At 36.2% G+C, this 26,668-nt stretch overlaps 1 protein-coding gene across 10 annotated transcripts in view; it reads right to left on the bottom strand.

The window, feature by feature from the left end:
- SGMS1 (sphingomyelin synthase 1) overlaps positions 1 to 26,668 on the bottom strand; it is a 361,911-nt gene that overhangs the window by 221,850 nt on the left and 113,393 nt on the right. For 9 of the 10 annotated variants that reach the window (XM_037804108.1, XM_037804106.1, XM_037804103.1 and 6 more), the window contains one exon: positions 10,613 to 10,705. The gene's annotated coding sequence lies outside the window, so the exon portion shown is untranslated. The remainder of the gene's footprint in view (positions 1 to 10,612; positions 10,706 to 26,668) is intronic. The other variant, XM_037804110.1, reaches the window with a different exon arrangement.

The raw sequence follows: 26,668 nt of genomic DNA, 5'->3' as shown, positions 1-26,668 counted from the left end.
GACTCTTCACTCCTGCCTCTCTCTTATATGGACCCTTATAAGATTTCACTGGACCCACCTGGACATTTCACGATAAATTCTTTTTCAGTCTATCAGTCAGGGTTCTCCAGAGAAACAGAACCAACAGGATAGACACACACATACACACATATACATTCATACATTACACACATATATTCAAGAGACTTATTTTAAGGAATTGACTTACATGATGGTGGGGGCTGGAAAGTCAACAATCAATAGGCAGGCGGAATTCCACAGGGCAAGGAAATGACAGTAAGAGTTGATACTGAAGTCTTGGATCCAAAATCTCTACAGGAAGCCAGAAGGTTGGAAACTTGGAGAGGAGCAGACGGAGTCATCTTGAGACTGAATGTCTTGTTTTTCTCCGGAACGCTCAGTTCTTATTTATAAGATCTCCAACTGAATCTTTACTTAAAAATCAACTGATTATAGATGCTAATCTCATCTCCACAGCAACATCTCAGTCAGTATTTGGCCGAGCAACTGGACACCATAGCCTAGCCAAGTTGACACATAAAATTGACCACCACAATCTCCGCATCCCAAGATCCTTAATATAATCACATCTGCAAAGTCTCTTTTGTCATGTAAGATAAGATACTTGAGATTCTGGGGATTAGGGCATTGTTATCTTCGGAGGCCATTATTCTGTCTACCCAATACTGTTAGATATAATTCACACAAACAAAAGCTTCTGGGGCTCTCAAAAATTTTTATGAGTATAAAGAGCTCCTAAGACCAAAACATTTGAGAACTAATGCCCTAATATGTGAAACTGAAGCTAAAGAATCATCACTTCCCAGAAGTTTCCTTAAAGGGGGGGAACAAACTCTTCTTCGCCCTTTTTCTCCTTTTGGTTGGCTCAAATTTGACAAATGATTGAGCAGCCCTCACGAACAATGAGGCAGAAGCCACATGCTAAGGATGTCAGAGCAACAAGACAGAAGAGTCTGGGTTCTGGGTTCCTGACACCATCCAGCACTCTCCCATCTCTTAACTTCTGTCCTCTAGACATTGTTTGTGGAAGAAGAAATATATTTCTGTCTTCTTTGAGCAACTGTTCTTTTGAGTTTTGAACACAGGCAACTAAACCTGATGCTAACAGAGCAAGGCAGTTATTAGATGGGAAAACTAAAACTCAGAAAACCTAACTGATCAACCAAAGTCATATAGACTTTAAGTAGAACTTCAACTTGAACCCAGGTAGTTCAAGTTGGCTACCAAGGATGCTAGTATGACTTCCACCATGCCAAGCTGGCAAGCCCTAAACATGCTGATTAAGCAAAGACAAATAAAAATTACTCTAGGGGCATTTTTGCAGGCATCAAATAAAGAGTATGACAACAAACATACAGATGGGAATTTGGAGAGCAGAAGGGAGGACAAATTGGACAAGAAAATGTATAAAATAATCCTCACTTCTCAAAACTTTGCTTAGAAATACACAAATTCATTACTTAGGAGGAAGATATTAAGAATGGTCAAGTGTTCCCATGCCAAGTCAGGGAGAGATGAGTAAGTGTTACAGGAGCACACGGGACGCAGGAAGCATGTGCAGCAAAGCACACTGCCCTGAGTTATACGATGGGGCTTGGTGATCAAAATCAGATTTATGGTCCCTGTCCAGTTTTTAACACCCTAACTGAAATGGACATCTGAAAGACCTCATTCTAGGGCTGTCTCTGAATCCTATTGTTACGACCAGAGTCACAACTCCGTAGCAAATAAATGGCACTCGGTTTAACTGTGTTAAAATAATGTTAGTGATACAAGTCACAACCTTCAAAGGGACACATATTTAGAGAAAAAGAGGGGAATCAGGAGGCTCAAAGGGTTCTACCAAATGAACTGCCTGGCCCAGGCCAGCAGAACTGGGAGCAGTAACAATTAGATTCCTTCTCCCTCCCCAAGTAGGGTGCCCTTGTGAAATGATGACTCCCTCAGCCCAGAAGGCTGGGCAGGATTTCCCAGAGAGCACTCAACATTCCAGGCAAGCTTCTCCAGTTCTACTTCATCTCCTTCCCAGTTCCCCAGGTGAAGCTTCCTGATTGCTCAGCTAACTACACTATTTGGAAAGCAAAAACTTGCAGGCATGCCTGAACTGACTGCCAACAATAATACAGGAATATGAGGATACAGATGGAAATAGCTAGTCATTAGAGCTTACTATTCAAGGGAGGAAAAGTTATCGGATTTTCTGGAGTTTATATTTTCCATATTAAAGTTATGGGGCCAATACCAGGGGAATTCCTCAGAGAATCTCAAGCCATGGATCTCAGCATGTCCGAGGAATGTTTTCAGTGCCTGTCTTACATGATTACACTAACATTACAAAAATTCTATCTGTAACCTACAAAGCATAAAGACTTTACAGACTAGAGACAAGTCTAACTAATGTATCACTTTCATCACAAAGTCCTAATCCACACATACATATCAGATCTGCATATCTTCTGAAAAATTATGGTCACCTACAAGTGATTATTCAGCTTAAGAATGGATAAAAATGATAAAAATCAGCACGACAGATTGACATTCATTTTAAAATTTTTAAATTTTTTCATGTGCCAAAGCTAAGGCAACTTAACATTTTACAGATCAAAAGTGTCATTCTGTTTTCTATGCCTATTAAAGGAATGTAGAATGTAGGGATATGGGGAAATTACAGAGAAGATGCCTCCAATTCGCACAGTAAATATCTATTTTCTTTACTGCAGTTTATGTGAGGAAGAAAGTCCTTTGCAGGCAGATGACCACAACTGAATCTTTAACAGACAATAGACTGTGAGGCAAAACAAAAGGGTGATGAATAAAAATTGTGTTCTAGTGAGTTATTACAAGAGTAGTTATTCCATCTTCCAGGAGAGTAAATATTAATGAGATTCACCAGAAAAAGAACCCAGGCCAAAAAAATAAGGCTTTAGTATGTGATATGAGTAGAGATGTGGTTTTGCTAGTTTCCAGAAACCTCATTTCATTATTTTCTTATCCCTAAGTGAAATAAAGGAAAATAACTTACCACAAATAATTTAGAGTTTGAAGGGATTAAGAAAACTGATAAAGAGCATATTCAGGAAAACCAACTGTAAGAAATCACTTAGGCACTTCTGATTATGGTGAATTAAATATCGAGATTTGTATTTGTTTTTGCTAAGAGCCTGGAAGATGCCACACACCCAGAATCTGTTTGGCCCCCTCTGGGAATTATGGAATTATGGTGAATTAAATATTTGCAGAGTCCTTATGCTATGCTGCAATTAGATTCTGGACAAATCATTTTTAAAAATATTTTTTAATGCATTGTTTAGCTCTAATAAAAGAAACAAATCTTCAGGAAGATCTGGCAGGAACAATATACTGAAACCTGGGAAAAGCAGCACTAAGCAGTAAGCAAAGAAGGGGTTACCTTGGAGGCAACCATGAAAACAAGCAGTGGGATGGGATATATAGACCTTCAGCTCTCAGCAAACTAGGGAAACCACAACCTGAAACCAGGATTCCCAAAGGGGACCAAACGGATTCTGGGTGTGTAGCATCTTCCAGGCTCTTAGCAAAAACAAATACAAATCTCAAGATGTAAGATGTCCAGATTCCAAAAGATAATCATCAAGCAAAATATTAGCTCCTAATAAAAAATCACCATGAACACTAACACACAAGCCACAAACACAACTTTAGATCACCATATATTTCAGATAGTGGCATTATCAAATACAGAATATGAACTATTTCTGTTTGGTGTGGTTCAAAGATAAAGAAGGAGGAGTTAAAAAAAAAAGTGAGCTAGCAAAATGAGACCATCAAATATATTCAGACAGACTTGAAACAGAAACAGAGCTTTTAGAAATTATGTATCTATATATCTATCTATATATATAAAATCAATGAAATTTGAAACAGAATGGATGAATTAAATAAAAGTTTCAACACTGCTAAAGAAAGAATTTTTGAACTGTAAGTTAAATTTGCAGAAGTTATCCAGAAGGAAACAAAGAAAAAAGAAAGACAAGGAGGAAAATATCAAATAGAAATCAAAGACTTAGATGGAAAAAGGGAAGTTCCACCATCTATCAAATGAAAACCAGAAGGAGATGAGAGAATGGAGGAGGGAAAGCATGCAAATCAATAACAGTTGAGGAATTCAAGACTGATGAATGACTTGAATCCATAATATACATATACATAATATACAACAAACAAGCAAGATAACAATAAACAAGATAATCTTTTTAAAAACAGAAAACTCCACATAGACATACTGTAGCGAAACCACAGAACAGCAATGACAAATGATCTTAGACTAAATCATCTTTTAAAGAATGGCAACTGAAAGACTAATGGTGGATTTTTTTGTTTTATTTTCAATTCAGTTTTATTGAGCTATATACACATACCCTACAATCATCCACAGTGTACAGTCTTTGTTCACAGTACCATCATATAGTTGTGCATTCATCACCAAAATCAATTTTTGAACATTTTCATTACTCCAAAAAAAAAAATTTAAAATAAGAATAAAAATTCAAGTAAAGAACACCCAAAACATCCCATCCCCCCATTATTCATTTAATTTTTGTTCCCATTTTTCTACTCATCTGTCCATACACTGGAGAAAGGGAGGGGCAGCCACAAGTTTTCCACAATCACACAGTCACACTGTATAAGCTACATAGTTTTACAATCATCTTCAAGAGTCAAGGCTACTGGTTTGCAGTTCAATAGTTTCAGGTATTTCCTACTAGCTATTCCAATCTACTAAAAACTAAAAAGGGATATCTATATAACACATAAGAATAACATCTAGAATGACCTCACAACTCCATATGAAATCTATCAGTCACCGAAGCTTTATTTTATTTCATTTGTCTTCCCCCTTTTGGTCAAGAAGACTTTCTTAATCCCACAGTGCTAGGTCCAGGCTCATCCCAGGAGTCATGTCCTGCTTTGCCAGGGAGATTTATACCCCTGGGAGTCATATCCCACATAGCGGGTAGAGCAGTGAATTACCTGCCAAGTGGGCTTAGAGAGAGAGAGGCCACATCTCAGCAACAAAAGAGGTTCTCTGGGGGTGACTCTTAGGCACCATTATAAGTAGGCTTAGCCTCTCCTTTGCAGTAACAAGCTTCAGAAGGGCAAGCCCCAAGATCGAGGGCTCAGCCTTCTAAATTAGTCCCCAATGCTTGTAAGAATATCAGTAATTCCCCAGGTGTGGAAGTTTAATATTTCTACATTTTTCCCTAGTCCCTCAGTGGGGCTTTGCAAATACATTTTTATTCTGTGCCCAAATTACTCTGGGATATATCAGGGCAGCACACTAACCTGAACAGTAGATTACTTAGTAGAAAAAGCAAAAGACTTAAGATAGGAGAACAGTATGTTCACAATGCTGGGAGAAAATAACTGTCAACTAAGAATTGCGAGAGTGAAATAAAGACATTTTTAGATAAACTGCAACTGAGAGAAGTTACCATAAAGAGATTTTCAAGAAAGAAAATTCTGAAGAAGGCGAATCTCACCAGAGAAAAGGTATACTGTGCAAGAAGGGAAGAGGAGCAAGAAATGGTAAACACACAGGTGAAGTTAAATACCATCTCAACAAAATAACGATTAATTGTCTAATTTGTACGGTGAAACAAAGGTCAGAACTAAAATACTGAGAAAAGCACCAAGTACAGAAGAAGACAATCTTCATCTGTGTTTGTGTTTATTCTGAAAGAGGATAAGAATACTTTAAATACTGATTGATTTTAGAACTCTTAAGTATGCACAGTGTTCTTTCAAAGGTAATTATTAGAAAAACAGAAATAGAATACACAATTTCCAAACCAGCAGGGAGAAAACATTGAATGAGAATACCAACCAACAAAAACTTTAATTCAAAAAAAACAGGAATAATGAAAATTAGCAAGAAAAATGTATCAAAGACATACAGTTAAAAGAGAGATCATTAGACTATATTTCAAAAAGGAAACTAAAAAAAAAAAAAAAAGCAAATGAACAACTTATGGGATATAGACCCAAAACACTAGGGCATGGAAAAGCTGAAGTAAATAAATAAAAACAGATTTACCTGGCAAATGATTAGCATAAGAAGACTGAGATACTCATATAGCAGACAAAATAAACTTTAAGGCATAAAGGAGTACCATAGATACATAATAAAAACAAGATCAAGTCAGTAGGAAGATGCAAAAATTCTAAACATGTTTTGTATCTGATAAAATAGCAACAAAAATATGAAGCAAAAATTGATATAACTACAAGGAGAAACTAACAAATTTTCTATATTATAATGGGAGATTCCAACATACCCCTCAATTACTGATAAATCAGCAGGAAAAAACGAATAATAGAAAATTTGAACAACATAAATAACACTTGATTTAATGACATACTTAGTACCATGTACTCAACAATTTTTTCAAACACACAAAACATTTTGAAAACCTGTTCCTACACTAAGCCATATAATACATCTCAAAAAATCTCAACTATTCAGCATCATAGAAACCAACACAGCTGACACCAGGCATATGTTGGCTACTAAGCACCTGAAATGTGGCTAGTCTGAATTGAGATGTGTTCTAAGTTAAAATACACACAAGATTTCTAAGACTTCAAACAAAAGGAAGAATGTAAAATATCTCACTAATTTTTTATTGAGTACATGTTGAACTGATAATACTTAGGATAAATTGGGCTAAATAAAATTATTAAAATTAATTTCAATTATTTCTTTGAAATGTGGCTACCAGAAATTTTAAAGATAAGTATGTGGCTCACATTATATTCTTATTCGTCAACACTGTTGTAGAACATACCCTTTGACCAGGAAACAATTCAATTACATATTTTTAAAATACAAGGTAAATTTTAAAATGCATATGTTTGAAAATATTTAAATATACCTCAAAATAACCTATAGGTCACGGAAGAATCATTAAGAAACCTTTAAATATATAGAATTTAATGATAATGAAATTCCTACTTATGAAATTTTACAAGATATAGTAAAAGTTGTATTTTAAAGGAATTTTTTTTAATTTTTGAATTTTAAATTCAGAATTCTGAAAACAAAATAAGCACAAGTTCAAAGAGGGAAATTATAAAGGCAACAGGAAAATTATTGAAATAGAAAACTAAGATACATAAAGAAATAAGAAATCAATAACAAAAATTAAATTAATTTTTGAAACAATATATATAGAAAAGATGAACGAGGACAAACATTTGTTCTTTTAAAGTCTTAATAAATTAGGATAAATCTCTAACGAGTCTAACCAAGAAAAAAGTCTAAAATAATCAGAAAGGTGGGAGCACAACTACTGAAACAACAGATATTAAAATGATAAAAAAGAATCCTACAAATTTATGACAATAAATTTGAGAACCAAAAGAAAATTGGCAAATACCAAGAAAAAGCTATGAAACTCTGCTAATATTAACTCAATGAATAACTGAAAGTCTGAACAGTCCTAAAACCCATTAATGAAACTGTATCAGTAGTTTTCAATTCTTCCCAAATAGAAAACACCTAGCTCAGGTGGTTTTAAAGGCAAGTTCTATCAAACTGCCAACGGACAGATCACCTCCATTTTATACACCACAAACTAGTCCTAGGAATTGAAAAAAAAAAAAGGGAACACTCCATATCCTTTCTATGAGGTCAGAATAATCTTAATTATAAAAACAGACAAACAAACAAAAACCTGACAAAGGCCATACTAGAAAAAGTAAATAACAGACTAATTTTCATTTATATATAATGACTCAAAAATTATAAGCAAAATATTAACAAAATTACATCATGGCCAAGGTGGGTTTATCCCAAAAATACTAGGGTGTTTTAAAATTAGCATACCTATACATGTAATAAATACATATGCATCTATAGGCATGCTAATAATATATGACATATATATCAGTTATATACCAAAAATTTGATAACAAATTTCAATGGATGTTTAAGAAGTTCCCGATAAAATTCTAGTCATGGTTTAAAAACAGCCTACTCCTATCTTATTATAGTATCAAAAGGGGGCTGTCCTTAAAACTTGACACAAGGTATCAACAAAAAGCCTATGCAAACACCATCAATAACATTACATAGTAAGTTTATCAATTTCACAGGAAATCACAGTTAGTGAAATAAGATGAAAGAAACAAACAGTATAAGAAATGAGTATATTAAAATATAGGAACAGAACTTTGATTTACTTGAGGTTGATCTGATTTTTTACAATGAAAATCCAAGTAAATAAGTGTAGCAAGGTAGCTGGGAATCATATCGACATACAGAAATTAACATTATTTTTCTATACCTGTGTGCTGTTTTGGACCTGTTATGTACCCCAGAAAAGACCATGTTCTTTTGATCCATTGTTGTGGGTGCACTGCTATTGTGGGTGGGACCTTCTGAATAGGTTGTCTCAATTGAGATGTGACCCAGCCCATTCAAGGTGGGTCTTAATTTTTTAAGAGAGTCCTTTATGAAAGGATAAAAGGTAGAGACATTTGGAGAGAAAGCAGAGAAAGAGAGAATGTCCAGAGAAGCAAGAAGGACACACAAGAGCTCAGAGACAAGAGTCATTAAAACCAGAACCCAGGAGAGAAGGACCAGCAGATATGGCCATATGCCTTCCCATGTGACAGAGGAACTCCAGATGCCAGCAGCCTTTCTTTAGAGAAGGCATCCTCTTGCTGATGCTTTAATTTGGACATTTGCACAGCCTTAGAATTGTAACTTGTAACTCAATAAATCCCCATTGTTAAAAGCCAACCCATTTCTGGTATATTGCATTTCGGCAGCTTTAGCAGACCGAAACAACCTGCAACAAAGGGATAGAAATCCAAATTGAAGAAAAGATATTTTTAATATAAAATTTAAAGGGGAGGGGCAGAGAAGGATTTTCCCTACCATATATAGACTGATTTTAAAACTACACTAATTATGACAGGGTCTAGTTTCTCAGAGATAGAAACACTGACCAATAAAACAATGTAGCTCAGGGTTTCCACAGGTATGGAAACTCAAACATGACAGGGTGGTCCTACAGAAAAAAATAAGCAATTAATAAATGGTATGAGGGGAAACTGCTTATCTGTATGGAGGAAAATTAAGTTAAATCCCTACTTCACACCACATAAAAAAAGGTCAATTCCAAATGGGCACAAGACTTAAAAACGTAAAAGGCAAAACTTTAAAATTTTAGAATAAAATAGAGGAGACCATCTTTATAATTTTGGAATACAGAACACTACTTTAAAAGCTATGAAAAACCTCGCCATCAAAGAAAAGATGGATAATTTTAAATCAAGAACTTTTGTTCTCCAAAGAACATGAAAAAGAAAGCGAAAAGACAAGCCACAAACTAGATTAAGTATTTGTAATATACACAAGTCAATAAGAAAAAACAACCTAAAGGGAAAATATGGGGGAGGGGGAAAATTGGAATTTCACAAAAGATGAAACAAATGCCAAGTCAACAAATAAAAAGATGCTCAGTCTCACTATTAATCAGGAAAATGCAAATTAAGACCACAATGATATACTATTTTATACCCACTAGACTGGCAACAAAATAACCAAGTCCCAACAATATCAAATGTTGGAGAGATGTGCAGCAGCGGACAAAATAAACTGTGATATATTTTCAAATAGAATTTTATTTAACAATAGAAATTAATTTGCTACAATTAAAAGCAACAAATGAATTGTCCCAACATAACTGAGAGAAAAATGCAAATTGCAGAATACTATATACAATGTATTATTTATTATCAAGCATAAAAACAGGCAAAATGAAGCAATATAATGTTCAGATATACAACAAAGCAATTATTTTTTAAAAATCAAGAGAATGGTTAACATAAAATTTGAAATAATGTTACCTTTTTATACAGTACTCAATGTTTACTGCTGGTTAGTGAAAGAGTAAGGACCTTGTGCCAGAATGTAAATCAACTACAGCAAAAGAGCAGAGTTTAGTTCAGCTGACTTTTAGTTCTGGTAGCAAAACTTTCTCAACAAAGGAAGCAGCGTGTTGGTTTGTTCTCTAGGGCAAGCTCCTTATCTCATCTCAGACTGACACTCTGTGCAGCACTGACTTTTGACGGCTCAACTCTGGAGAAGAGGCAAGACCTGGTAACTGCAAACCTTCAGAATAAAGAGCCTCAATCAAAAGTCAATTCCAGATTAAAGGGAAAGATCTGGCTCCAAATTTTTCTCCCAGGCCTCCCTGGAATGTTTCCCACCTGGTTTATCTTACATCAGATCCAACAGCACCCCTTCCTGCCATCTCCAGTGATTCAGGCTGACACTATTTCCTGTGCCCTTGGTTCTGTACATTTCTACCCCTTTGGCCCAGGGTGCTGGCCTCCTCCAATCCTACTTCCTGCCCCAAATCATACCGGCATGTCCTTGGTTTATTTTTCCTCCACTTCCAACCCCGAGGCACTGCAAAGTCCTGAAGTTCCCTCTATCTCATCAGGGCCTCACACACAATCTCAGAATAAAGCTCTAGGGATTATGAGGACCTTCACACCCACGAGGTCTTTGAGAATGGATAAAATGTGGATCTTGACTTACATGTTGTCTCTTACACATGACTCGGCTGTGCTCCAAACTCACCGTTCTCAAAATTCGGAAAATCAACAACTCCTTCAGTCACTGAAGCTTTGCCTGGAATAATAAGGACAGGAAATGAAAAAGGAGGCAAGCAGAAGGAACCAAAGGATCCACTGGGGAAAAAGAAACTCTTGTATAATCAATCTTTTATTTGACCTGAATTAAGGAAAATCTCTACCTTAGTCATTTTTCTTCTTTAACCAAGCTATTAATAATAATTTAACGTTTGTAGAAGAAATCACCATCATTTACAAAGAGCTTTCGTATACACTTTCTCACTTAAGCCTTAGGATCCTGAGAATAGGCAAGTATTATTTTAAAGTGCAGTAGCTTAAGTTCCCAAAGGTTAAGGAACTTCCCAATATGACTCAGCCAGGAAGTGTCAAAGCAAGAATTAGAAAGCAAAATCTAGTATAATACTGTTTTTTGTGTGTTTGTTTTGGCTTAAACAACAGGAATTTATTGTCTCACAGTTTTAGAGGCCTTTAGTCCAAGATCAAGGAGGCAACAGCATCATGTTTTCTCCAAAGTCCGTACCTCTAGTGGTGGCTTGCAGGCATTCTGTGACTCAGTCCTGGCCTCCATCACACAGCCATCTCTCTCCCCATCTGTCTCCTGTTACCTGCTAGAAGACTCTCTTAAAGTCACTCTCACTCTCTATTTCTCCTGATTGCTTTTGTTTGAATATGGGGCACAATTTTCTGGCTTCTTTTCTATCATATGGCAGGCAATTAAAAGGTGTTGAGTTTGGTTCTGGTGGCAGCTAAATTACTGGCAGATCCTCCTGATCCTATCAGGCATGGTTTTATTCTTGTTAAGATGGGTCTATTTCAGTGTGTCCTTAGTCCTAGCAAATGGCTTTTAACCTAGGGTGTGGCCCTTACTCCTAAGACTCAGCCTTTCCGATATATCAAACAGAACTCCAATTTCTCCCAGCACTCGTGACCTCTGGTATCTCCATTCTGTTCTCAGCCTGGTAGCAGCTGCTCTCTGCTAGGTCTCACCCTGCCCGGCTTCTGGGTCCCCCTTCTGCATAGCTTTCCTCCCTGGCACCCTGCCCTGCAAATTCCAGCCTCTTCAGCAGCCTTGAACTCTGATTTCTACATTCTCAATTCTGTGAGCCCAGCATGTTCGGCCAGCACCTCCTGTATCACCCTACTGTACAGTGCCAGGGAAAATGTGGTTCTCTTCTCTCAAGGATCATAATCCTGGCTGCCTGTTGTCCAATGTCTGAAAATAACTGCCTCTTCTATTGTCCAGTTTTCTAGTTGTTTACAGAAGAGGGCATTCCAGCCCCAGTTTCTTCTCTTATGTGCTCATAATGCTCATAAGTAATGCTTGAGGAACACAGGGCTGCTTATAGGGAAGGGTTAAGAATCAAACAGTTTCAGCATATGATAAATACTTTTATTTAAACATTTCAAAGAACTCTCCAACAATCTGTTTTGTTAGAAATGTACGTGTTTACTTTTACTGCGGCACTGTGGGAAGAGAAATGCCTTCTAGCATTTCCAAACAAATACTATTCCAAAGGAAATGACAAAGAAATGTCTCTACTCCTTCCAGAAAGCTGATACCCACTTCAGATAACAAGCTGGCTATCCTGACATACATTTACATTTATCTCCATAGCTCTTCTTCCAAAAGGCATAACAAAACACTACATTGTATACAAAGAAAGGAAAGTTAGCTGCTACTCTTCATTTTCCTTGTTTATGTGTGCATGTACTTAAGGGTAAGGAGAAAACGCCTCTTTCATATAAATCATTTTCTGGTTTATTTCCATTTCTGCTTGAAACCACTGGTGAGATACTATCAGGAAAAAAAAATTGTCAAGAGAAAACTTGCAAACAAGAATGGTGTTATCATCACATACTGTGATAAAAGAGGATTTTGCAATCACTAGAAAATGGAGAACAGGTTTTTTTCTGCGCAAGCCAGGAGATTTGTACATACACACACTCAAGCCAAGCAGTGTGCGAGGCAGAAATGTGGGGCACCTCTTTCTACTTCTTGACCAAATTTGTCCGCCTTAGAAATCCATACTGCAGCCGATCTAATTCATTTTCTCAAAAGGAATAAACACACAGCAAGTTGTATTTTTCTTCAGTTCTGCTTCAGAGCCCCTAGAACTTAAATCACAAGAGCAAGCCTCTGATGTAAACATAGTGCTCGTTCGTCTTTTGCCCTCCTCACTATCCAGGCACTCCCCATCCCATATGGACTCTTAGAACAGTCTTCTCACACATCTCAGTGTCTCCGTGTGGCCCCCGTGAATTCATTTTCCACAAACCAGCCAATGTACAGAGCACTAAGTACAAATTCTTCCTTGGCTCCCCATTTTCCAGGATACAGTCAGAGCCCTGGGTCTGCTAAAACAGTAATACCATGATTTGCTCCCTGCCCACCTTCCTATCTCATCTATAACACTTTATGCCCCATCACTGATGAATGACTCAGAGCCATTTCCCCTTTGTGAAAGACCCCTTTCTCCCTTTCATCACTTACTAATTCACGGAGGTTTGACAACATCTGGGAAATTTTTCATGATCACAATTCCAAGATGGGTTTTGATGCCCCATATTAGTATTCTCACAGCAACCATGTTCAACTACTAAATAACCAACTCTACTGAGCACTTAAAATGGGCTAAGCACTGATGGACACTTAACACGCATTTTCACATTCAGTGCTCACTCTAACTCTGTAACGTAGGTGCTACTATAATCCCATTTTACAGATGAGCAAACAGGCAGAGGGAATAAGCAGCTTCTCCAGTGTCAACATTTGCTAGTGAGTGGTGAAGCCAAAAAGCTTATATTCTCATCTATTATAAACAGCACTTAACATATTTAATTGAAAAAAATTGTAACAGCCTAACTTGTGTCTGCCACTCTGAAGAGCCATCTTCTCAGCTAATTAATACATACTGACAGGAAACAGGAGGGCTAAGAACGTGGGTGGGCTTACAGGTCACTCGTGCCTGGGTTTCACTCGCAGGTCCTCCAATGACTAGCTCTGTAGCTTTGAACAAATTACTTGACCTCTCTCTGTGATTCAGTGTCCTCATTGCAAAGAATAAACAAGATAATTTATATAACTATCTTAGTTCTAATACCTGGCAATAAGTATGAAATAAAATAACAAAAATAATGAATAAACAATAAAAATGATTGTTGTTGCTGTTTTGCTTCAAGATTCAGTTGTAAACTATACAGAGAACAACAACAAGTAGACAATGTAGTTCTATGAACCAAGGATACAGGATTTGAAATGCATCATGGATACATTAAAATATCAGTAAACCTGAATTCAAAAGTACTATATATCTGTTTCAAAATACTAGGGAATAGAGAAATTGTGGGAAGATGGCAGAACAGGAAGCTCCAGGAATCAATTACTCCACCAAAACAACTATTAAAACAGGCAGGAACTGTCTGAATCAACTATTTCAGAACCCCAGTGTCTACTAGAATAGCATACAGCAACCAGGAAAGAGCAGGAGGAAGAAGCTGGTAAATTACAGTAAATAACAGTAAATTGCTCTCTCAGCACAGAGGTTACCAGCACCCATCCTGCACTCTCCCAGCAGGCAGCAGCACGGGCCTATCCCTGATCAATGCTTTTGATTAGCTACCGCAGATCTCTGGGGAACTGGCTCTGACAGCTACAACTTTTCCAGCCCACCCCAGACAAAGGCAGCAAGGGAGAATAAAAGACCGTATGCTTCCTCAGAGCTATGGAGGACAGTTGAAAAGCAGCATCAGCAAGGCAGGGACCAAGTCAAGAGAGCACAGTTTTGGGGAGCCCTGGAAGAAGCTTCTGGCACCCTTCCTGGCCCTCCCTTATAATCTCCCCGGGAAAGTCTGGAGCCAGCCAGCATTCTCCCTGTGGGTCCTTCGTGTAACCAAGAAGTTAAGATTTAAGAAATGATTATGATTACTGAATCATTATATAGATATTTCTTTTTACTTTCTAGTATATTAGAACAGACTGAGGGAAAACCTAAAATTACTGACCTGTATGTAATCCAGCTACCTTGATCTTTGATAATGATTGTATAACTATATAGCCTTTATCTTATGATTGTAAAAACCTTGCGACTGAAACAGCCCCTAATGTTTATTAATGAAAGGCCTTGAGTCAGCCCAGAACTAACCCACCTCAGTTCCAAAGCTATCTTGATAGAGGGAGCTGTATCTAACCAAAACTGGCCTGCCCAACATGTGCTGTAGCTTAAGACTTTAATCTACCTGTACTTCATTATAATACTAAAAATCATGCCCTCCATCATATTAAGGCTGCCATTTTCTTACACATGTTCTGTGACTAAGTATGTAATCATCTGTGCATGCTCAATAATTAGATCATTTGTGACCTCTTCATCTCAAGCCACCTTGCTCATTATCCTAAAACCTGCCCATCTTTTGGTACTATAAAACCATTAGAATTACTGCAGTTTGGGGAGACAGATTTTGGACTGCTAGGCCATCTGCTCTCCTGCTTTATGCCTAGCAGTCAACTTTTTCTCTCTTTGAAGCCCCAGTATCTCAGGAATTGGTCATCTGAGGGCATCTGGCAGAGAACCTACCACTTTTGATCTGTAATGGCCTTCTTTCCTCCAGGAAAGGCTAATTTGGGAAACTTCCCTCCAGTATACCCACCTCCCAGAATTTGATCTCCGGGCAAAAGCAGCTTGAGAAAATGAAAGCAGGATAAGAAACAATTGAGGCAAATGGCCTTGGGCCAAGGAGAGGATCTGTTTCCTGGAAGTAGGGGGGACATTCAAACTCCTACAAACAGAGGAATTCCTAAGCCACTATCAAGCACAAGCCCATGAAAGGATACAGGTCCAGAAAAGACGGAGGGAATCTGCACTTTGTATTTGCCCTAGGCTGACCTTCCTGATAGGACAGTTTAATTCTGGCAGAGAGCATCAGCCAACTGTAAAGCCAGTTTGCAAACATGGTGAAGGGTGTTTTTTGCTTAGATTTGCTTGGGTTTTGTTAGCTCTTGACACTCAAGAAAATCTGTCATATCACCAGCTAGCGACAAACTCAAGAAACAGACATCTAGGGAATACATCCCTCAGTTAACATTTTAAAATATTAAAATGTGCAGTATGCAACAAAAGATTACAAGACAAAGAAACAGGAAATGATGAACCATCCAAAGGAAGAGGATAGAAGTCCAGAAAACATCAATGAAGAGGACCAGAATGTGGACAAACTGGACAAAGACTTTAAAAAAATGATCTACAATATCCTCATGGAAATGAAGGAAAATACAGAGAAAGAAATAAAGGATATCAGGAAAACACTGGATTAACAACACAAGCATCGCAATAAAGAGACTAATTTTAAAAAGGAATGAGACAGAACTATTGGAGTTGAAGATCACAATAAATGAAATGAAAAATTCCCAGGAGGGAGACAGGAGCTGGCAGAAGAAAGAATCAGAGAACATGAAGACAAGACAATTGAAATGATTCAGGCTGAGGAGCAGAAAGGAAAAAGAATTACAAAAAATGAAAATCACCCAAGAATGATCTGGAAAATCATCAAGCATACCAATACATGCATTGTGGGAGTCCCAGGAAGAGAAGAAAGAGGCTGGAGTAATATTCAAAGACATAATGACAGAAACTTCCTAAACTTGGCAAAATTTGTAAATATGCACATCCAACAAGTCCAGAAACACAAAACACAATAAACTTGAAGAAATATATGGCATGTCATTGTAAGAAAGGAATAAGTTTCGTTTTCACATAGAGACAGCATGGAATAAGGGAAATGGAGGCAAAACCAGTTTAAACAAGCCCCAGACAAAGAGAAGAGAGAATCTGCCTGATGTAAAGAGACATGAGGTAGTATCAGAGGTGGGAACTCACAGCAAAAAAAAATAAAAATTTGGGGGGGGATTGGCTAATCAGTTCAAAATCTCAATAATGAGCTAGTTGGCTCTCTGGGATTGGCTGTACAAATTAAAATCTCAAAAGATGAATTAGTTAGTGTTCTCGGATAGGCTGTAACCTCTGTAGTACCCAGTCAATGGGGAAACAGGGGAGGGACTTGCGAATTAGGAGTAGGAGATTTAAAGATCGCCATTCTCTTCCTCTGGCGCGCCAGCCTTCCGCGTGTTTGGCTGGATGCCCCATCTTGCAAGATCGTAAATAAATTCTTTTCTCCTCCAGAACCGAGAGAGCGTTTATTCCCTTACAGGTACCACTTTATTTCCGACAGTCATGACTGACCAAACTATTGAATGCAAAGGACAAGAAGAAAATTCTGCAAGCAGCACAAGAAAATCAACATGTACAAGGGAGTCCCAATTAGATTAAGTGCCACTTCCTTATCAGAATCCATGGAAGCAAGAAGGCAGTGGGGTGAAATAGTTCAAATGCTGAAAGAAAACAAATATCAACAAAGAATTTTATATCCAGTGAGACTTTCTTTCAAAAATGAGGGAGAGGGAGAGATTAAGACATTCCTAGATAAACAAAAGCTGAGGGAGTTCATCACCACTAGACCTGCCCTGCAAGCAATACCAAAGGGAGTTCTTCAGCCTGAAAGAAAAGGGCACTAGGCAGTGGTTCAAAATGTCATGAAGAAATAAAGATTTCTGGTAAAGGTAACCATTTGGATAAACATAAATGCCAATACTATGGTATGGTATTTTCTGGTATGTAACTCTACTTCATAGTTCTTACAGGTGTTAAAATGCATATGCATAAAAAGTAGTGATAAATCTGTGGTTTGGGACATTCAATTTACGATATAATTTGTAAAAAGTACAATAAAAAGGTGGAGTGGACAGAGGGGTATAGGAACAGTGTACATGCATGCTACGGAAGTCAAACTGGTATCAAGTCAAATATGACTATTATATTTAGGATCTTAAATTTTAACCTCATGGTAACCACAAGGAAAAAATATGAAAAATACATTGATAAAAATGAGAAGAGACTCAATGTGGTACAATACAAAGTCAAATAAATATGAAAGCAGGCATTAATGAAAGAATTAAGGGGCAAAAAAAAATGTAAAACTTACAAAAACTAAATAGCAAAATGGCAGAAAAAAAGTCCTGCCTTATCAGTAGTGACTTTAAATGTAAATGTCTTAAACTCTTGGGTCAAAAGGAAGGGATTGGCAGAATGGATAAAAAAGCTTGACCTAACTATATGCTGTCTACAAGATACTCACCTTAAATTCACAGGCGTAAGTAGGTTGAGAGTAAAAGGATGGAAAAATATACACCATGAAAGTAGTAAACAAAAGAGAGTTGGGGTAGCTGTATGAATATCATATAAAACAGATGTGGTGGTTTGAAGCTGTATATACCTTAGAAAAACATATTCTTAAATTTATTCCATTCCTATGTGTGTGAACCCATTGTAAGTAGGACCTTTTGTTGAGGTTACTTCAATTAAGAAGGTGTGACTCAACTCAATCAGGATGGGTCTTCATCCTATTACTGGAGTCCTTTATAAGCAGTGTGAAATTCAGACAGATAGAGAGAAAGCCACAGGAGGTGAGAAGCTGAAATCAACAAAACCAGAAGAGAACAGAGAGGCCAGAAGAGGCAGCCAGATGCATTGCTATGTGACAATCTAAGGACCAAGAATCACAGGTAGCCAGCCCCAGAATGCCAGTCTTCGAGAAGATACCATTGCCTTGATAATGCCTTGATCTGGATTTCCTTTTGGCCTCAAAACCAAAAGCAAGTAAATTCCTATTCTTTCACCCAACCCATTTCATGGTATTTGCTTGAGCAGCCTAAGAAACTAATAAAACAATAGACTTTAAGTCAAAACCTGTTACAAAGGACAAAGATAGTAATTATATACTAATAAATGGGTCAATTCAACAAAAAGACATAACAATTACAAATATATATGTGCCTAACAGTGAAGTAGTAACCAAAAGAGAGCTGGGGTAGCTGTATGAACAGTGAAGCCCGAAAAGATACGATGCAAATACTGACAGATTTGAAGGGAGAAACTGATGGCTCTACATTAATAGTAGGAGACTCCAGTACACCACTCTCAATAATCGACAGAACAGAAGATCAATAAGGAAATACAAGACTTGAATGATACTCTAAACCAACTAGACCTAATAGACATATATAGAACAACAAAAAACACATTCTTCCTGAGTGTACATGGACCATTCTCGAGCATAGACCATATCTTATATCCCAAAACAAGTCCCCAAAAATTCAAAAATATTGAAATCATACACTATATCTTCTCCAACCACAAAGGAATGAAGCTAGAAACCAATAACATGGGGAAAAATGGAAAACTCACAAATATGTGGAAAATAAACAATGTAATCTTAAACAACCAAAGAATTAAAGAGGAATCACAGAGAAAATTAAGAAATATCTTGAGGTGAATGAAAATGAAAATACCACAAACCAAAACTTATAGGATGTAGCAAAGGCAGTGCTGATAGGGAAATTTATAGTTCTAAATGCTTACACTAAAAAAAAAAAGAAGAAAGACTTAAAATCAGAGACAACCTCAAAACTGAAAGCACTAGAAAAAGAAGAGAAAACTAAACCCAAAGTGAGAAGGAAGGAAATAACAGAGATGAGAGTGGAGATAACAAAACAAAGAACAAAAACAACCAAAAAAAAAAAAGTATTAACAAAACCAAAACTTGATTCTTTGAAAAAAAAATAAAAAAATTGACAAGCCTTTAGATAGAGTTACAAGAAAAAATGATAGAGAACACAAATCAGAAATGAAAGGCGACACATTACTACCAACACCAGTGAAATGGAAAGGACTATAAGAGAACTCTTTTGAACAACTGTATGCCAACAAATCAAAGAAACTAGATGAAATAGACAGATTCTGAGAAATACAAAAACTACCTACACTGAATCAAGAAGAGATAAAAAATCTCAACAAGCCATAACAATTAGACATTGAATCAGTAATCAAAAATCTCCTAACAAAGAAAACCCCAGAACCAGATGGCTTTATAGGTGAATTTTACCAAACATTTCAAGGATTAACAGCAATCCTGCTCAAACTCTTCCAAAAAACTGAAGAGTAGGGAACATGTCCTAATTCATTATATGAGGCCAATGTTTTAGCCTCATGTCAAAGCCAGATAAAGATAACACAAGAAGAAAAAATTAAAATAGTACATAAATAAAAAAAGATAACACGAGAAAGGAAAATTACCAACCAATATCTCTTTTGAATATGTATTTTTCAAAATCCTCAACAAAGTGCTAGCAAACTGAACCCAACAGCACATAAAAAGAATTATCTACCATGATCAAGTAGGATTTATCCCAAGTATGCAAGTGTTCTGACATAAGAAAATAAATTAATGCAACATACCACATTAACAGAATGAAGTAAAACAGCAACAACAAACACACAATCATCTCAATTGATGCAGAAAAGGCATTTGACAAAATCCAGCACCTCTTTTTTGATAAAAACACTTAGATGAAAATTTCATCAACATGATAAAGGGCGTATATGAAAATTCCACAGCTAACATCATCCTTAAAGGTGAAAGACTGAAAGCTTCCCTTCTAGATCAGGAACAAAACAAGGATGCCCACTATCAACACCATTATTTCCCACTGTCGTGGAAGTTCTAGTCAGAGTAATTAGGAAAAATAAATAAATAAAAGGCATACAAATTGGAAAGGAAGAAGTAAAACTTTCCCTATTTGCAGACGACATTATCTTATATACAGATAATCCTAAAAAATCCATAATAAAGCCCCTAGAGCTAACAAATGAATCAGTAAAGTGCCTGGGTACAAGATTAACATGCAAAAATCAGAAGTATTTCTATATATTAACAATGAACAACCAGAGGAAGAAATCAAAGAAAAAATTCCATTTATAATAGTAACTAAAAGAAACAAGTGTCTAGCAATAAATCCAACCAAGGATGTAAAGAACTTGTACATAGAAAACTGCAAAACATTGCTAAAAGAAATCAAAGACGACCTCAATAAATGGAAGGACATTCCAAGTTCATGGATTAGACAACTAAATATTGTTGTCAATTTTACCCAATGAGATTTACAGATTCAACACAATTCCAATAAAAATTACAATCTTCTTTGCAGAAATTAAAAAGTCAATCAACAAACTTATTTGAAAGGGTAAGGAGACCCAAATAGACAAGGCCATCTTGAAAAAGTTGGAAGTTGGAGTACTCACACCTCTCAATCTTAAAACTTATTACAAAGCCATAGAAAGCAAATCAGCAGGTACTGGCACATGGACAGACATATAGGCCAATGGAATCGAACTGAGAGCTCAGAAATCAACCCTCACCTTCATGGCCAACTAATTTTTGACAAGGAGGCAAAGACCACTCAATTTGTAAAGAACAGTCTCTTCAACAGATGGTTCTGAGAAAACTGGATGTCCATATGCAAAAGAGTGAAGGAGAACCTCACACCATACATAAAAGTTAACTTAAAATGGATCAAAGAACCAAATATAAGGGTCAAAACTATCAAACTCCTAGAAGAAAATGTAGGGAAACCTCTTTAGGCACTTGTGTTAGGCAATGGTATCTTAAACTTTGTACCGAAAGCACAACAATAGAAAAAATAGTTGTCATGAAATAAATAGTTGTCATAAAAGTAAAATAACAATTTACACAATGGGAAAAAACATTTGGAAACCACATATACAATAAGGATTTAATACCTAGAATATATAAAGAATCCTTCAACTAAGCAACAAAAAGACAAATAACTCAATTTTAAAATGGGCAAAAGACTTGACTAGACATTTCTCCAAAGAAGATATACAAATGACTAATAAGCATATGAAAAGATGAACATTATTAGACATCAGGAAAATGCAAATCAAAATCACGAGATACCAATTTATACCCACTATAATGGCCACTATTTTTAAAAAATGGAAAATTAAATGTGTCAAAAAGGTTGTGAAGAAATACATTCATTCATCGCTGGTGGAAATATAAAATGGTACAGCCATTGCGGAAGTCAGTTTGGCAGTTCCTCAGAAAGTTAAGTATAGAATTACTGTATGACCCAGCATCCCACTTCTGGGTATATACCCCAAAGAACGGAAAGCAGGGACTCAAACAGGTGTTTGCATACCGATGTTCAGGGCAGCATTCTTCACAGCTGCCAAAAGACAAAGTAAACCAAGTGTCTATCAACTGATGAATGGATAAATAAGATGTGGTATATACATAGAACGGAATATTATTCAGCAGTACAAAAGAATGAAGTTCTGATACATGCAACAACATGGGTGCATATGGAGGACATCACATTGAGTGAAATAAGCCAGATACAAAAGGACAAATATTTTATGATCTTATGGATAATAAAAAAATAGAATAAACAAATTTATAGAGTCAGACTCTAGAATATATAGCCTCAGTACCTGGGACAGTTACAGGGTCAGGCATATCACAGGCCTTCAATAAATGTAGAGGGATGATAATATATCCAGAATTCAGAATACAGAAATTTGCAGAATATAGAAATTTAGAGGAAAAAAGGGTGAAAGGCTGCCCAAATAAGGACCACTTACTCCATTCTGCTAGACCTCAGCACCTAACTACTCTTTGGAACTATAAAACTAAAGACACATGGGATTACAGGCAATTAGATTTTCTAAAAATTTTTTAGAATGAGTACATATTATATTTTAGGGGCAAAAAAAAATGCCTCCTAACACCCTTTGATGATTTGAAATATTTGCTAATATTTTGAAATATTTTATGGCCTAAAATATGCCACCTAATCTGTTATTTTAGAAATATGAATCATATATGTGAAAATTTTACTGCTAGCATTGTGCTAAATACTGTAAGCACAAAGAAGAACAAGGCTGGGCCAACTATGGTCTGAGGGAGACAGACTGTAAACAAACAATTACCCCACCATACAATTAGTGCTTTTGGCAAAGTAGAATCAAGTGCAGGGGCACACAGAGGAGCAGATGACTAACCCTGCTGCACATTTCAGTCCCACATTGTGTCCCAATGACAATTTTGCAATTTCCTTGTCCAATACTCATTTTCTTTACAATGAGAAAAAGAGCACCGTCCATATATATATTAAATTCTCCTAAATAGATACTATACTCCTCAATCATTATCTCCATCCCCATGAAAACCTGCATACTGCCTTAAAGTACACGAGTTAAGAAGTTTTTAAATTAATGATCAACCACACTGTTATACTGGCTGCTAAAACACAACTTGAATATTTAACTGAACAGTATCAGAATTTTTTAGCCTAGGTATTTTCTTCCAAAATCCACTGGTGTTCTCATAGACAATTAAGACTGTAGGTAATTTTCAGTCCATTAATCTTAAAGCCACAAACCAAATGGATGGTCTATCTAAAATCATGACACTACTATAAGCAATTCATTTTATTAATTTAAATGCTACTCATCTCCAAAAAAGATTTAAGGCAACAAAAAATGACAGACCCATATGTACTTGAAAGATTCACAAATATAAAGTCATGAAATGAAGAAAGAAGATAATTTTCTTACCACAAGATAACGCTGTTGGTGTGATTAAACATTAAAATGGTTTCTGAATTTATCATAGAACAAAAAGGGAAACCTGGCAGGCCATATACTTCTTATCAAAGGAAGAATATAAAAGGGCTTTTCCCCCCCTTAAATATTGGAAAACACAGCCATCTTTTTAACAATGGTTTGTAAAATACATACAGAAACAGTGGTTTCTTGTGTCTTTACGAAATAAAAGCCATAAGCATAACATTAAAGTGAACCTCAGGGAAGGGGCCACAGGTAATGTAGAGATGAACAAGTTTTACTTATTTAAATTTAAAAAGTACTCAATATGATGGCTGAAAACAAATTGGGGAGGGGTGGTTGCAGGGAGGCTGGTGGCCGAAAAAGACCCTTACAGGAAAAGCCATTTGCATGTGATCTTCTATATAGGAGAATCCCAGACATAACTTAAAAGGTTTTCAGAAATTTCAACAACTATTTTACTATTCAGAAAGCTATCATCTCATTTGGCTGGGAAGGCACTGTTCGTATCTCGGCATATCGCTTGCAGACGATCTCCAACTTGTTATCAGTAAATTTCCCATTATCACCCACCTGACCAGAAGAGTAAAGCAATCCTAAAGTACGGTCATGGTTTTACTTCCTATTTTAAAAGGTACGTACACACAGAGACTAGCTGTTTGTGATATTTATTTATTTATTTATTTATTTATTTAATTGTAGCAAGCTATTTTCTTTGGGGCGAAGTGCCAGACTTTGTATATCTGTTTTTCATTTTACATTCTCTCATCCTTGTATTCCAAGAGCATCCTATTCATTTCTAAGTGACTTAAAAGTATACTGCTTGAGAGCAACAACTACTGTTTTGGTTGTCCCTAAGTACTTAGTATGGGGAGCTCAAAAAATGGTGCAAGTATTTGGTAGACAAACAGCCCAAGTCAGTGCTCCACAGATCTATTAGCATGATTAATACTGAACCAGGGGTAAGAGTTAGCCATCGCACAATACACATGATAAGAGTCAACTCAAATCTTCGCAATGTCATCCAAACTGGAGTCTACCTAACTCCAAGGCTCTTGATCTTACCACTCCAATATTACCTCACAAAGGGATCTGGTTAGTGGGATCCACTTGTCTTACCTAACAGTCTGTCTTCCTTCTCCTGTCTGTTGCTGCCAGGACCTTCCCTAGTTACCCACTGCTTGAATCAATCTTTCAGGGGTATCCTAACTATAATAACCCCCACTGTTTCCACTTAATGAGCACTTGGGATATGCCAGACACAAGTTTAATCCTAGCAACAGCATGATGAGGTAGGAATTACTGTTCTCATCTTAAAGATAAAGATACTGAAGTTCAGAGAGGAAGGTTAAGTAAGCAGTTTGAAAGTAGTAGAGCCAAGATTCCAACCCAGATTCTGAGACCAAATCAAGATTCAGTGAGAATACTGGGATTGAATTATTTACATTCACATGTATAGTTAAATCCTGCACCAACTTCAAAGTATTTTACAAAACTCTAAAAATGCTAAAAGGCTTTGGTTTCTGATGGATTCGTTACTTCCACAATCTTCCCCAAATTTCATGCCTTGGAGGGTGGACTTCACATTGTCACCCCTAGACAAGCCAATACATTTTTTGCATTTCCCAGACTTGCTGTGACCATGGGATAGACTAATAATTCATTTCTTTTAACGTGTGAGTCACTGATCATTTCAATCCATTTAACCAATCTGCCGAGTATAATTACTAGGTACTAAAAACTGAGTTGGGTGTCACAGTGAGTTAGTCACAAACGGTGAGAAGGCCCAGGTCTGGTGGGGAACATACAATATGCCCACAAACTAAATGAGATAAATACTTATAAATCTAAAGGTTAATAAATTGACCCTTTTATTAAAAGAGATACTGCACTTGAATATTAAGAAAATAGGGTACTTTTAAATACTCTTCTACTTTGAGGGAACTAAGAAGAGAAATATTAGACAAGCATTGAAATCTCACTAGAATCTTTAACAAAGTAAGAAAAATAAGTAGAGACAAAATTTCCTGCAAGAAACTCTTTTACTTTATTTTACTTTAGCTTTACTTGTATGTATGTGTGTTGTACAGTTAGTTCTATGGGTTTGTTTTTATTTTTATTCTGGTAACATAAATACAACCTAGAATTTCTTATTTTGACCACTTTCAAACGTACATTAATTCAACATTTTGTGGAGATGAGTTCCTTTATTATTTTTACTTTATAAAGCAGTGCTTCCTCTTCTCTGGTTTTCAGATTGCACAGTAAATAAAAAGTACTCATGAATATTGAAAGGTTTAGGAAAAGTACAAGTAGATACTTCCTGAAAGGTCAGTGAACAAATGTTTGATAATTATATTATAGCATCAGTTTTAACTTATGAATATTTTTAAAAAAAGAAAAAAGAGGCTTCAGACCTTTTTTCTCCAACCTTATTTGAATCACCAATTGTTAACATGCAAAATTTTGCTTTATCTCTTCAGAACCTTTCTAAAGTTCATTATTTGTAAAAGGATACACACACACATTATATATATTTATACATCTTAGCTGTTGCAGGAAATAATAAATAGCAATTCAATATTGCTATAAAAGAGAACATGTATAAATCTACAAGAAAAACACTAAGCCTTGAATAATAAAAACAGAGATACATGCTATATATAAAACATATATGACATATGGATTCAATAAGGGAAAAGGAAAAATGAAAATGGCTAATCATCACGACTAAATGGACCATGGTACTTATGTAATGTAATATCCTATGCACCAGTTAAAAACGAAAAAGGAAACGTGTATTTCAATAGAAAGACTTTCACAATAAATTAAATTAAAAAAAAAAAAAACTTCTATTGCCTCCAAAAATACAAAAAATGTATGTTTAAAACTCCTGCAAAATTATCTACCAGTTTATATACACACAGACACAAACATTTATGTATAATTCTACAAAGACACACCCAACTAATAAAAGTGGTTGCCTCCAAGGATGGGAGGAGAATTGGGGGGAAGGGTGTCAAAGGGGACTTGATCTTGAGTGTTTGAATCTTTTATGAAATGTACTCATGTATTAGTCACATAACTAAAAAGCCTAACAAATGGATGTGGACTCAATGTCACTTGGTATTGAAAATAAATGTAAATGAACCAATGCAATATTTTTCCTATTAAATCAGCACTTAAAAAAAAAATCACTGCTAATAACCGTAAAATTAGATGAATACTCACCTCCATGGGGAAACACTTTGGCAATATGTACCCTTTGACCCAGTTCCAGTTTGATTTTTCTTAAGAAAATAAGTAGAATGAGGATAAAATGCAAAATTACCTAATTGTTCAACAATAGGAGGATGTTTTAATACACTGTGAAATATCCACATGGTATAATAGTATACAGTCATTAAAAATTATATTCATGAGGAAATGCTTAAATATAATAACTGAGGAAAGCAGAATACAAT

The sequence above is a fragment of the Choloepus didactylus genome, chromosome 15, assembly GCF_015220235.1.
Source record: "Choloepus didactylus isolate mChoDid1 chromosome 15, mChoDid1.pri, whole genome shotgun sequence".
NCBI classification, from domain to species: domain Eukaryota; kingdom Metazoa; phylum Chordata; class Mammalia; order Pilosa; family Megalonychidae; genus Choloepus; species Choloepus didactylus.
This window is presented reverse-complemented; position numbering and strand designations above follow the sequence as displayed.